Source organism: Pseudoliparis swirei, chromosome 13 (assembly GCF_029220125.1).
Source record: "Pseudoliparis swirei isolate HS2019 ecotype Mariana Trench chromosome 13, NWPU_hadal_v1, whole genome shotgun sequence".
In the NCBI taxonomy this organism is placed as follows: Eukaryota; Metazoa; Chordata; class Actinopteri; order Perciformes; family Liparidae; genus Pseudoliparis; species Pseudoliparis swirei.
In genome coordinates, this window is record NC_079400.1 from 7,359,466 (window position 1) to 7,373,778 (window position 14,313).

At 43.8% G+C, this 14,313-nt stretch overlaps 1 long non-coding RNA gene across 2 annotated transcripts in view; it reads right to left on the reverse strand.

The window, feature by feature from the left end:
• LOC130203460 (uncharacterized) overlaps positions 1 to 12,940 on the reverse strand; it is a 25,607-nt gene extending 12,667 nt beyond the window's left edge. The window contains exons 1-3 of one of the 2 annotated variants that reach the window (XR_008833501.1): positions 12,849 to 12,940; positions 12,544 to 12,687; positions 10,641 to 12,436 (exon numbers count right to left, since the gene is read on the reverse strand). This is a non-coding gene — a long non-coding RNA (uncharacterized LOC130203460). Of the gene's footprint in view, positions 1 to 10,640; positions 12,437 to 12,543; positions 12,688 to 12,848 lie in introns of those variants that run through there. The other variant, XR_008833500.1, reaches the window with a different exon arrangement.
• Positions 12,941 to 14,313: the final 1,373 nt, after the last annotated feature.

The following is a 14,313-nucleotide window of genomic DNA, read 5'->3' on the forward strand; positions in this document are numbered from 1 at the left end:
AGAAAGATGGCGAACAGAGAGCAAGGCGAAGCTACATCCCTCTACTATTCTTCCATGGTGTTAATAGGAGTACAGCGAATGCAAATGGCGCTATTGGCTGAGTTGATAACGGAGAGAAGACGCCGTCGGTACACGGAGAATTTAATTTATCGTCTCTTTCGACTTCCGGGTCACGACATGGGAGGGAGGGAGGGCGGAGGGATCTCGAGCATGCGCAAAGACGCAAAGTCCAGTTGCGAATCGAATTCAGAGTTACATGCCGCGAGAGTCGAATTATCAACTGGATCGGACCGAGCTATCCAGGGGTGTTAATCGGACCGAAGTCGGACCGCACATAGTCCGACTAAGGTGTTTACATGAAACGGATAATTCGATTTCAGTCCGACTAAGCCAATAATTCGATTGCATGTAACCGCACTGACACACTGCGCATGCCTCCGCTCTCAAAGTTAAATATGAGAGGCTATCGCAACCTGCTGACAGGGCGGAGTCACCAGAGAAGTTCACAACAATAGTTTTTTTCAATTTCAATCGGCTCAGGCACCGGAAAGAAGCACCGAAACGCAACACCGGTTGTATTGGAACCGGTACCATATTAGCACCGGTCTCCGGTACCCAACCCTAGTTTCCATTGGCCTCAAAGTAAAAACACCCTAACCTGCCCAGACACAAACACACACACACACACACACTTTTCTGGCTGAACCGGTTCTATGTTAACGCAACACACCCACACATACACACTGATGACGGGCAGATGAGCAGTGAAAGGTGGCATCACACTGACTGAGAGGAGAAGGGCATCCTCTGATTGGCTGAGACCGTTGATGTGCGCGATCCTCAGAACAGCCAGGGTTCAGACTAGTTAGTGGGAAATATGAAAATAACAACCCTAAAACAAGTACACATCCCAAAATTCAAGCTATACACAGGACTACACATAAAGGTAATACTTGATAAAACCCAAACCTTCATTCTCTTCGAGTTCCGATTCCCTCACTGAATCAATGTTATTTAACACAGCAATTCAAATAACTAAGACTAATTACCACACTGCGTTGTTTCTCCGGATGGCATGCAAACCAGTTTCACAAAGACTAAAAAGCAACGAGACGATGACAAGAGGTGATCAGTATCAGCTGCTCCAACGTCCCTGAAAACGTTTCGTTTTCCAGGTTTCCCTTTTAAAAAGAATAGTCAGACGTATATTCTCTACCAGCTTGTTTGAATTCTTCATCGAAGCTATTTGATCTTTACATTGAGGGAAATATTCAAACCCGAGATGTTTTCTTTATTGCCATCAAATATAGTTGTTTTCATTGTATTGTTAAGCATGATCAGCTGATTTCACCAGAAATTCCTCTTGTGTTTGTAATAACTTGTGGAACAACTGCTGTTGTTTTCTCATGCAACACATGAACACAATTCAAGTTTCCGCACTAACAGCTGAGGAAAGATGAGCATTGGGTATTGCTTCCTGGTTAAAAACCCTGTTTCTAAACATTGAGGCCAAACACACACGAAGCCATACAAAGCTACACAGAATATCTGCTACTCTAGAGTTACAACACGAGACAAGTCATTCTACACATCTGTTCATGCGGTCTACTGTAGCCAACGAACTAACTCACTACTGCACACGAAACAGAATGATATCTGTCCTCAATGCCGTGCTTTAAGCTGGTAGTTTACTCCACATGAGTTACAACTTGTTTGCAGTCATGTGAAGTGTGTATGTGTGTTGTTGGTCTCTTCCAGATCATTGCTGAAGGTGCCAATGGACCCACCACTCCAGCTGCTGACGAGTTCTTCCTGGAGAACAACGTCATGGTTCTTCCTGTGAGCACACATAACGCACACAGAAATGCAAACTACAACATTGGAAACACTCTGAACATTCAGATATGAAGCTTTAAAAATAAAAATAAATTATATTATTTGTTTACTCATTTCCCTCAGCTCTGCTGAATAAATCGGTTTCTGAAATGTCAAAACAAACCATATTATCTGCGACAATCTTTTTTAGAAAACTTCACTGTGGCATCAAATTTAACTCAATTAATCAATTTCGGAGTGATGGGGTAACTACATGAACATACACATGTTTGCCAAAGTTAGACCAGTGTTGGTTATTTCCCAAAAGTGGTATCACAAATGTATTGGCACTGTGGCATCACAAGGGGACAGGTACTGGAGGGACGCTATGTTCCCACTCGATTACAGTGGCCACCTGACAAAATGGCCGCTCAGTTGGAAACTACATCTCCCAGACTGCCTCACCACTCACCCAGCTGCAGGTGCTTAGGACATCTAATTGAGGCAGGGCTGGGAAGCTTAAGAGGAGACAGAGGGCAGAGCACAAAGAGGGGTGAGAGCAGCTGGACGTTGGAGGAGCTGGTTCGTTCCTGCTGGTTGCAACGCGGCGGATAAGAATTGGATGGTGAAAACTACAAAACAAAACAGTGAGAGGAACCTGGCAGATGATTCTGTCGTCAAGGCACATCTGTCAGTTGGAGGTTGGAAAAAAGAAGTTTCCAAAATGAGGAAACATAAGGACATGAAGAAAATTGTGATGGGGCGAAACAACTGTGATGTGACTGGACCAGAGTGGGGAGATTCTGACCTGGGAGAAAGTGACAAATGTATGGATACTAGCCAAAGTAGGCCTACTAAGGGAAGGAGTGTGACAGGAGGGGGTAATGTTGGTGCGACTAACACGAAGAGAGACAGTCACAAGAGTAGTAGAGATGGAGGATCAGACGAGCCAGACAGTTCGGAGTTTAAAGTCATTTTGAGATTTGGAGAAGAGGGAGGGGTTTCTGCCATGAGCCCGGTGAAACTAACCACCGTGTTAAAAAATCAGATTGGAGATATTGTCATGGCGAAAGTTTTGAAAGACGGAAACTTATTGATTGTTTGTAGAAATGAAGAGCAAAGAGAGCGAGCGGACAGGATTAAGGAAATAGGACGGTGCAAATAAGTGAGCTCAAATCATATCCAAAAAGAAAGTACGTGGAGTAAGGGAGTGATTTGGGGGGTCTCGGTTGGAGTCACGATGGAGGAAATTAAAGCGAACCTTAGAGGAACTTTGAAAGGAGCCCGAAGGCTGCAGGTGACTCGAGACGGGGTCAGGAAAGACAGGGATTACGTTGTGCTGGATTTTGAGGAGGAAGAGCTGCCACAGAAAGTGTCATTAGGCTACATAAGGTACACAGTGAAGGAGTTTATACCAAAGCCTATGAGGTGTTACAACTGTCAAAGGTTTGGACATACAGCTAAAGCATGTAAAGGCAGAAGGAGGTGTGCAAGGTGTGGAGAAGATCACGAGTACGGACAATGTAGACATGAGCAACCAAAGTGTTGTAACTGTGGGGGAGAGCACAGCGTGGCTTACTATGGGTGTGAGGTGATGAAAAGGGAGAGGGAAGTACAGCAGGTGAGGGTGCAGAATAAAATCACCTATGCAGAGGCAGTGAAGAGAATGGGCCAGAGTGGAGGGACGGAGGGGAAAACTAAGGCAGTAAAACAGCCCACAGCAGTCCTAGAGCAGCCAAGTGAGGGGAAAATAATGATAGATTTAAAAAAGCTAGTCACTTTCATAGCAGGGGTAGTGAATGCTACAATGGAGGTCAAATCCAAGACGGAGAGAATCCAGATCATTGTTAAAGCAGCAGTTAACCATTTAGATATCAGAGGATTAACGTGGGAGGAAGTAAGAAATGATCTCAGTATTCAAGCAAGTCAAGAGCAAGTAGGGGACGGATAGGTTTAAAACACAATGCTTTACCTACTACAATGGAATGCTAGGAGTTTGTTGGCTAATGGACAAGAATTAAAAAAATATGTTGAAAATGTATCTATTAAACCAGATGTCATATGCATACAGGAAACATGGTTTAGGCCGAATTTGGATTTCAGAATATTTGGATACACGTGTGTTAGGGGTGATAGGGAGGGTGGTGTAGGAGGAGGAGGTGCCACATTCATTGGTGAAGACATTACATTTAGAGAAGTAAAGACAGGAACTGAACTAGAGTATGTAACAGTGGAGATCTGGGCTAGCGAAGAAAAGATAATGGTAATACATTTTTATAATCCTTGTAAAAAATTAGAGGCGAATAGAGTGGCACAAATTGAAGGGATGGGTGGCAACAAGGTGGTGCTGTGTGGAGATTTTAATGCACATAGCACACTATGGGGTGGCGTAAGAACAGATGCAAACGGAGAGGCAATAGAAGAGTTACTAGAAGAAAATAATCTAGTGTGTTTAAATGATGGCAGAGGGACTAGATTAGATGTCCACACGGGGAACACATCTGCGCTAGATTTAACTATTGTATCAAGAAATTTAGCAGCGATATGTGAGTGGGATATAGAGGATGAAACATCAGTGGGGAGAGATCACTTCCCAATAAATTGTAAAGTGTCAATACAACGGAGGAAAGAACAGAGAGACACAGTAGGTAAGTGGGTATTTAGTAGGGCAAAGTGGGAACTTTTTGAATATATATGTGAGCGTGAAATGGATACAATTGAAATCAATGAAGATATTGAGGAGATTGATACAAAAATGACACTTACAATACTGGAAGCAGCGACTCAAACAATTTCTAAAAGTAAAGGAAGGATGAAAAGAAAGGCAGTCCCCTGGTGGACTGAGGAGTGTGGGAGAGCAGTAAAAGAAAGGAACAAAGCTCTGAAGGTATTAAGAAGATCGCATAATTTCCAAACTTTAATAGAATACAAACTAGCACAAGCAAAGGTTCGTAGAATCATTCGTAAAGGGAAAGCTGGCAGAATTATTGTAGCAGAATTGGAAGAGCAACACCTGTGGGAGAGATTTGGGGGATGATTAGAAGCATGAGAGGAATTAGGAAAGTGTGGCAGTATCCAGTGTTGAAGAGGGGGGAGGAAACAGCAGCGTCAGATGGGGAGAGGGCAGAGATAATTGCAAAAGCACTAACAGAAATCCACAGCTCTGACAACCTGACGGTAGAAGGTAAGAGAGGACGGGAAAGGACACAATCAGCTCACCCCGATGTTCTTGGAAAGAGAGATGATACTAATAGTCCTAGTGATGCCCCATTTACATTAGAAGAACTGAAAAGAGCAATAGAAAGAGGAGGACTGACATCACCAGGAAAGGATGAAATTTGTTATACAATGCTTAAGCATTTAGGTAGTAGAGCAATGATGAAATTGTTAATTTTTTATAATAAGGTTTGGCAAGTGGGGACACTACCTAGATCTTGGAAAGAAGCTGTGATTATCCCAATCAGGAAACCAGGTAAAGATTCATCAAACCCAATGAATTACAGACCCATAGCATTAACATCCCATGTAGGTAACATAATGGAAAGAATGAATACAGATAGACTAGGATTTTATATGGAGTCCAGGGGAATGATAACACCTTATCAAAGTGGATTTCGGAAAGGTAGAGGTACTATGGACCCAATTATTTGTTTAGAAACAGAAATCAGAAAGGCCCAGGTGAATAAGGAGTCAGTGATGGCTGTGTTCTTTGATGTGGAAAAGGCTTATGATATGGTTTGGAGGGAATGGTTATTGATCAAATTAAATATGATGGGAATAGGGGGGAGAACATATAATTGGATTAAAGATTTTTTAATGAACAGGTTTATTCAAGTCAGAATTGGGGCAGCACTATCTAGACCAGGGATTCCCAAAGTGTGGTGCGCGCACCCCCAGGGGTGCGCGAGCTGCCTCTAGGGGGTGCGCGAGAGGAAAAATGTAATGGTGGTCTAATGGTGTAATGATGAATATTAAACATAATTTTTTTTTAATTAAGTAGGATTTGAGGCTTAAACTGTCTTCAATTCCTGCGGGTGGAAATCAGTGAGGACCTCTCGTGGACAGCCAACACTACATCGCTGGCAAAGAAAGCACAGAGGCGCCTCTACTTCCTCCGGAAACTGAGGAAAGCAGGGAGCCCCCCATCCATCATGTGCACCTTCTACCGCGGCACCATCGAGAGCATCCTGACCAACTGCATCACTGTGTGGGGCGGAAGCTGCACAGACCACAGCAGGAACGCCCTGCAGCGCATAGTGAAGGCAGCTGGAAGGATCATGGGTGCCTCACTCCCCCCCCTCCCATCCCTGCAGGACATATACAACACCCGCCTCACCCGCAAAGCGACCTCGATTGTGAGTGACCCCTGCCACCCCTCACACGGTCTCTTCAGCCTCCTGCCCTCTGGGAGGAGATACCGGAGCCTCCGGGCTCACACCACCAGGCTGTCCAACATCTTCATCCACCAGGCTGTCAGGAAGCTGAACTCTCTCCCCATCCTCCCACTCCGTCCTCTCTCAGACTCACATGTCTGAATGCTGCTAGCACAATTTATGTTGTCTATATGTTTACATGTTTTTTACTATTTTTGCACTTTCTGTTGTCTATGCACTTTATGTTGTCTATATGTTTACATGTTTTTTTAAACTATTTTTGCACTCTGTCTATATGTTGCACAATTCACTTTATGTTGGACAGAAGAGAAATGCAATTTCGATCTTCTGTATGTTTGCACATATGGAAAATTGACAAATAAAACTGACTTTGACTTTGACTTCAATTGCGCCAAACATCTGAGAGCTTTGTGCAAAGATGCAGGCCCATCCGTCGCATTAATAGATGTAAGTATGTGGCCAAATGTTACCCCCCCCCCCCCCCCCCCCGTCAACAACTCTTCTCGGCTCGCGCGCGGCAGGTGAGCACACTCTCACTTAGCACCACTTAGATTTTATGCGGCTATAAATAGGCTCTTGCGTTTTTTTTTAAAGGTGTGGGGGATTGGGGGTGCGTGAACCCGGTCGGGATGTAGAAGGGGGTGCGTGGCCTAAAAAGTTTGGGAACCGCTGATCTAGACGATACCTGGTAGAGAATGGTACACCTCAGGGTAGTGTCATTAGTCCGATACTGTTCTCCATCATGATAAATGATGTTTTCCTTCAAGTCCAGGGTGATATTGGCCGATCTCTATTTGCCGATGATGGTGCACTGTGGAAGAGGGGGAAGAACATAAATCACATTAAAGGTAAAGTACAAGAGGCTGTGAAAGTGGTAGAAAGGTGGTCTTATTCATGGGGATTCACATTTTCTGTGGGGAAAACTAAAACAATCATGTTTACTAGGAAAAGAGGAGTTGATGCTCAGATCGAGATGTACGGACAAATAATTGAACAAGTGAGAGTTTTTAGGTTCCTTGGTGTGTGGCTCGATGATAAATTAACATGGAATGAGCATATTCAGAGGATAGTAAAGAAATGTAAAACGGGCCTTTTGCTCGGCAGCGCCACGCTTGTGGAACAGTCTCCCTGACCACCTGAGGGAAACTCACACTGAACTCTTTTAAAACTGGCCTAAAAACCTTTTTATTCAGGAAGGCATTTCTTTTACCTTGAGTTAATTTATTGTCAGCTATTACATTCTGATTTTTTTTCTTTTTATGGGTTGCTTTAACTATGTTTTAATCGGTTTTATTTGTTTTTACTATATGTGTGGCACTGAGATTCTTTGAAGGAAGAGTGCGATAAAAATGAAATGCATTATTATTATTATTATTATTAATGAGGTGTCTAACAGGGTCAGAATGGGGAGCCAGCAGGGCTGCGATTAAAAATATTTATATCGCTCTGATGAGGTCAGTCCTTGACTATGGCTGTGTCGTATTTGGATCAGCTGCAAAAACTTCACTAAAGAAGCTGGAAGTGTTGCAATCCCGAGCTCTGAGACTGTGTTGTGGTGCTTTTAAGACCAGCCCTGTGGCTGCTCTGCAGGTGGAGATGGGTGAGATGCCGCTGCATTTGAGACGCAAGCTCCTAACTTTAAATTACTGGGCCAACCTGCAAGGGCATTCTGGAGAAAGGCATCCAACTAAAAAAGTGCTTCTGCCATGTTGGGAAAGAGACCGGGCCAAACAGGAGTGTTTCGCATGGAGCAGTGGAAAATTAGCCAAAGATATGTCGTTGGATCAGATAACATTCACCCCTGCAATACCGCTATCAATTACACCACCATGGCTATTTCCCTCAGTGTCAGTTGATCTTTATTTTTTAGACAAAGCCCAAGCATTTAAAGTAGTGCTGTGAAAAATAACGCGTTAACTCAAGTTAATTCAATTACAGGTTTAACTAGTTTTTTATTTTTTTACGCATTTAACGCATGCGTAGAATGAGCTTCCAATCCGTCTGTTGTTGGTCGTCGGGACGAAAAAAAAGTCACTTGCAAAATGAGCTTCCAATACACCACTTCAATCTGAACTCTGTCCGCTCTCATGCAGACGGTCTGTTCATCGGTAATGATCCTTCCGCAGGTTCACCTACGGAAACCTTGTTACGACTTTTACTTCCTGTAGATCAGGGGTCTCAACACGTCGATCGCGACCTGCCAGTCGATCGCGGCGTTATAGTGTTGGTAGATCGCATGACATTAAAAAGATTGGCCCGCCCCCTGACATGTTCTCTATAGCACGTCTTTGTTCTTTTATTAAACTAAACGTCTGTTGTTGATCGTATCTCCACAGCAGCATGTCATTTCTGTCTCTTCGCGTTGCGTTAACACTTATCGATCTCCGTCTCGCGCGCCGCAGAGCTCCCTGCGCGCGCATCGGGACCGAGCAAAACAAAAGTCACTTGTCAATCTGTCCACCTGTCCGTGTCCGGGCCGGTGAGGTTTCAGCTTTGCAGCGGTGTCCCCGCCGTCCCTTTCATCACGGCCCAGTTCATGAAGAAAACCCACACAGTCAGTTTGCCTCAGCAGCTGCTAAAGGAAGACCAGAGGCCTTTAGATTGTATCATGGTGGAGTTAATGGTTGACAAACAAGAGAAAAATGTTATGTTTAAACATTCTGTTTAGGATGAAGATGTATTAATGTTCCATATGGAAGAAAACTGCTAAATAACTGCTGAGTTGCAGCACCATTGTATATATCCGTCTTTTGTCATAAATCTCTATGTTCTCACAAAATATACCGAGAATATAGGTAATATGTGATTAATCCACAAAAACCTGTGATTAACCCGATTAAAATTTTTAATCGTTTCACAGCTCTAATTTAAAGACAATAATAACATGGGAGGAATGGTGGAGGATAGACTGGAGACGACATACTTATCATTTATTCCAGCATTTACAGATGGATCAAAAGACCCTGATACAGGGAGAACTGGGTTTGCAGTCACCATACCGTCCTTAAGATATGAAGTTAAAAGGAGAACCTCAGAGCATCTGTCTGTTTATACAGTTGAGACATTGGCCATTTTAACAGCACTGCAGTGGGTAGAGGAGGTTCGGGTCGAAAAAGTCATTGTCTGTTCAGACTCTAGTTCAGCACTATTCTCATTACAATCATTCACTTCACATAGCAGGCAGGATTTAATAAATGAAATATATGAAACACTGTTCCGTCTAAAGAATATGGGTATTGTCGTAGCATTTATGTGGGTACCAGCACACGGGGGTACAAGGAAACGAAAGAGCAGATACACTAGCAAAACAAGCGTTAGAAAGGCAGCACAAGATGGACATTTTACACAGCAAAGCAGAAGTTAAAACAATTATCAAAAGAAACATTATTAAGGAATGGCAGCATAGTTGGGATGTAGGGGAAACAGGAAGACATCTGTATGCTGTGCAGAGGGAAGTTGGCAAAGGGAGGCCAGCTAGAAGAAGCACCGCAGAAGAACACATAGAAACCAGGCTGAGGATCGGGCACACAAGGCTGAACAAAACACTGCATCTCGTAAATAAACACCCAACAGGACGATGTGAGCACTGTCAAGTACCAGAATCTGTAGAGCATATAATTTGTCATTGTCAGAGATACACACTTGAGCGACACATGTTGAAGAGGAAGCTGGGAGTGGAGGAACTAAATCTAGCAGATGCGTAAAATTTGGGGGCAGGACAGGTATTACAATATTTGAAAGAAACAGGATTAAGCAATATAATTTAAAGCACTGACATTTTTTAATCTCCCTTTTGTTTTGTTTGTTTTATTGATTTTGTTTTGTGGGTATTTTGTTTTGTTTTGTTTGGTTTTGTAAGGGGATAGGGTCTCTGGTCCACACTCCACTACAGCAGGTGGCGGAAATGCACCGTTCACTGGATGCCATCTGCCAAAAAATCTAAAAAGAAGAAGAAGAAGCACAAAGAGGGAAGGAGCTGGACAAGCCAGGAGTGGAAGGGCCTCCCGGATGAACCCCAGCCCAAGAGAACAACCCAGAGGAGGACTTTGATAAGTGGACTTTCTTTGAAGATAAGTTTTGTTTAAAGAACCTTTTTCTCCCCCGGGATGCTTTTTGTTGGACTATGGACTTTTTCTTATTTTTGTTGGAATGAATAAACCTTCCTGTTCATTTTAAACATTGCATTTTGCCAGTTTTTATTGCTCCCTTGCACTGCCCCACCCTAGACGGCACTAGGGACAGCCCGTGACGTGACAGCACCTATCGGGATTTTGCTTATGAAGGAGCTTCACGTTAGAATTGAATTGTTAGTTATTTGGTCATGAATATTTTATTCCTCAAAATAAAAAATGTTAAATACACTTTGTAAACAAAAGACACAAAGGCTTAAACCAAACAAGTGACAAGTAAATTATTCAGAAAACAGGAAGCAAGAGTTATGTTGACTAAAATCCATCTTTTATTGTGTAAGCAACAGATTTATCTGCAGATTATGTGTTATACTTAACTTTTTATTTTATTTTACACTTTCACAAAAGCATAACGTCTTAAAATACATGAGAAAGTTCCAGTGTCTTTTTATTTAACTGAAATGCAGTTCTTCCCAAATAAAATCTTAAAAGAAAAAATACATGAAAGTTCCTAAAAAATATTTCAATACACAGAAGAGCAAAGATCAAAGTGTGTGTGTGTGTGACGCGTTTCATCCTGCAGGACATGTACCTGAATGCTGGCGGTGTGACGGTGTCCTATTTCGAGTGGCTGAAGAATCTCAACCATGTCAGCTATGGAAGACTGACCTTCAAATACGAGAGGGACTCCAACTACCACCTGCTCAGTGAGTACAAGACGACTCTACTTCCCCACAACATTCAGACACGGTCACCAGACTCGATCAGAAGATACGTAGTCTGTATAGATTTAACTCTTGGGACACGATTCTAAACTAATATTTGAACACCAGAAAGAAGTTGTAGCGTAAATTACAAACTGAATAACAAATCAGAAAACAATATGTAGTTGATTTTACAATCCAGTTACCTATCCATGAAATTAATCTTAATAATTAGAGCGTTAACAAGCAGTTACTTGGAATTATCCATTTTATATATTTATTTTCCTTCTTACTATTTTATCAATCTATATCATCAGGTGTGGTTGGCATGGATGGGTTGGTTTGGGTTGGAAGAGCGCCCTCTGGCTGGTCGGGAGAACTGTCCTCATTGTTTATGTTTAATGCTGCCATTTCTGGGAGTGGGTTTGTTCTCTGGGTACGTTGTCTCATCTCTGGAAAATCGTACTCAAACCTTCTCATTAATGCCATGCCCATTACCACAACTTTTCCAATATGATACAACGATATGGTACCGTATTTCTCTGAACTGAGTAGGATTTGGGAATGTGTCTGACTTTCCTGAAGTTCAACATACTGTGTCTCCATTGCGTTTTGCCATTCTCTCAGGTTTGTGGTGAAGAAAATCAGGTTTGCTTTTTCACCAGAATCATGGTTATCGTAATAAAGAATGTCTTCATTGCCACGCAGTGTCCTGTCTTTAAACCTCTTCCTTAGCCCTTTCGTAGCGCCATTGGGGTATTCAAATGGAAGAGCAGCCATCTATATCACTGTTACGTCCCCTTTTGGTCTAAGGGATAAGCGGGGGGAACGAACACAGGACAGTCAAAGAATAAGTGGAAACGCTCAAAATTAGGAGTATCGTGGTCAAAGAATATTTATTTATAATACACAAGACAAAGGTTCAATAACGTGGGAGAGATCGGGACAGTTGCGCCAAACAAATGAACTCAAGATAACAAAACTAGGCCTGGCTATCTACCTCTGAAAAGAAACAAACAAAATGGCTCCACTAGCATCTCTAACAAAGTTTGCGTCAAAACAATACAGAGGCAGCAACAACCATTAACCTAGTGTTTCTAGACACATAGTACCTACATGAGTGCATAAATGTACAGGGTACCCCAAACTTACCTACTGTCCACAACCTCTCACCACAAACCTTCGATCACTCGGTGGCAGTGTCCACATTAACACTCTCCCCAAAAACCACCACCCCAAAGTCTTCCGTCTTCTCGGCTTTAAACAGGGCCCTCTCAGCCGATTGGCCAGCTCGCCTTCTTGCACCCAGGTGAGTTGGATTGGCCGGTTTAGGTGGCGATTGATTTCACCTGAAGAGAACACAAGGGGGGGAGGGGAACACACACATACAACACTGACACGTAACAATCACCAAAAAAGAAAAACGTTTAGTAAAAGAACATGCTACCGATAAAAGGCACGAGACATTCAGCGCGCAGGCTTGCTGTGCCGTTCTTATACCTTGTAGTTATCTTTGCGTTGTGGTGCTCTGGATTCCTCAGTGAGATGGTGGAAACGCGGCAGCCGCTTCCTCAATGCACAAGCGTCGAACGTTAACTCTACTTTCACTGCAGCTTCAGGTTGTTGCAGCACATGCTGTGGTTACTGAAATGGGTATTTTTTACAAATGTTGTTTTGTAAAACTTAAAATTATAAAGTCAACAATCATGGACAACTGTTATTGTTGAATCCTTTCCTGACTCGCTGTTTTACATTGCTGACAACGAGTCAACAAGAATGTGAAGGACAAACGGATGTATTCTTACCGAATCTGGGTCGACTGCGGCTGTCGGTGATGTTCTGTGTAAATTCGTTGTAAACGTGTGTCGGCTGACGTGAAGTCTCTGTCCAAGAGAGAAGATCCCTTTGACAACTTGCCTTCATTTTTATTTATACTCTCTACGTTGTTCAAATGTAGCCAATCATTAAATGGCACGGTCAGGAAATGGCGCTGTGCCAACGGCTGCTTGTTCCAGTAGTGGCGTTTTGCTTTTATTTTATTGTCTTTTTTTTGCACTTTTCCTCTCTTTTTCTTTTTCTTTTCTTTCACGTTTGTCTTAGTTACGGTCGGACACTGGACCATAACTACTTTTTTCGATAATTCTACTGTGGCTTTTGTTCACTTTGTCGTGTGTATCGGAGAGCTACAGCAAAACAATGACGGGGCCCGTCGTCTACTCGCGTGCTCAGCTGATCGCGCTGTGCAGGCCGAAGCTTCTGCCTGGAGACAGACCTGTGATCCCGCTGGAGCTACGGAGAAGGGCTCGCGGTTGCAGATCGGGTGTCAAGCGGAGGGCTAAAACGAGGAGATACAAACCCTCGGTACCGTCGATCATAACGGGGAACGTGAGGTCTTTGGCGAATAAGACGGATGAGCTCGGCGCGCTGGTAATGTCCGAGAGGATCTTCCGTGAGAGCAGTCTCCTGTGCTTCACTGAGACGTGGCTGCACGCGGACTATCCGGATCACAGCGCGTCTTTGCCCGGCTTCAGGACTGTTCGGGCTGACAGAGACGCTACACAGAGCGGTAAGAAGAGGGGGGGCGGGATCGCTGTTTATGTGAATGAACGGTGGTGCCACCCGGACCATGTGTGCGTGAAGGAGCGCTTCTGTAGCCCGAACATTGAACTGTTGGCCGTGGGGATGCGCCCGTACTATTTGCCGAGAGAGTTCACGTCCGCCATTGTGGTTGTCGTGTACGTGCCGCCATCAGCTGACGCTGAGGAAGCTGTGGACACCATCCACTCCACTGTGTCTGCTCTGCTGAATCATCAGCCTGGAGCATTCATGGCTATCACTGGTGACTTTAACCACACCACACTGGATAAAGCTCTGCCAACCTTCCATCAATACATAGACTGCCCAACAAGGAACAATAAAACTCTGGACTTGCTGTATGCTAATACTAAGGACGCATACAGCGCCACTGCCCTTCCCCTCGGCAGGTCTGATCATGACCTGGTCCGCTGACACCCAGGTATGTTCCTCTGGTGAAGAGGCTGCCGGTGACCACCAGGACTGTGAGGAGGTGGTCTCTGGAGGCTAACGACGCTCTACAGGACTGCTTGAGTCAACGGACTGGGATGTGTTGTGTGGACCGCACGGGAGGACATCAACAGTATGACCGACTGCATCACGGAATACATCAAGTTCTGTGAACACACCACCATCCCATCACGGACTGTGCGCTGCTTTCCCAACAACAAGCCCTGGATCACCAGGGACCTGAAG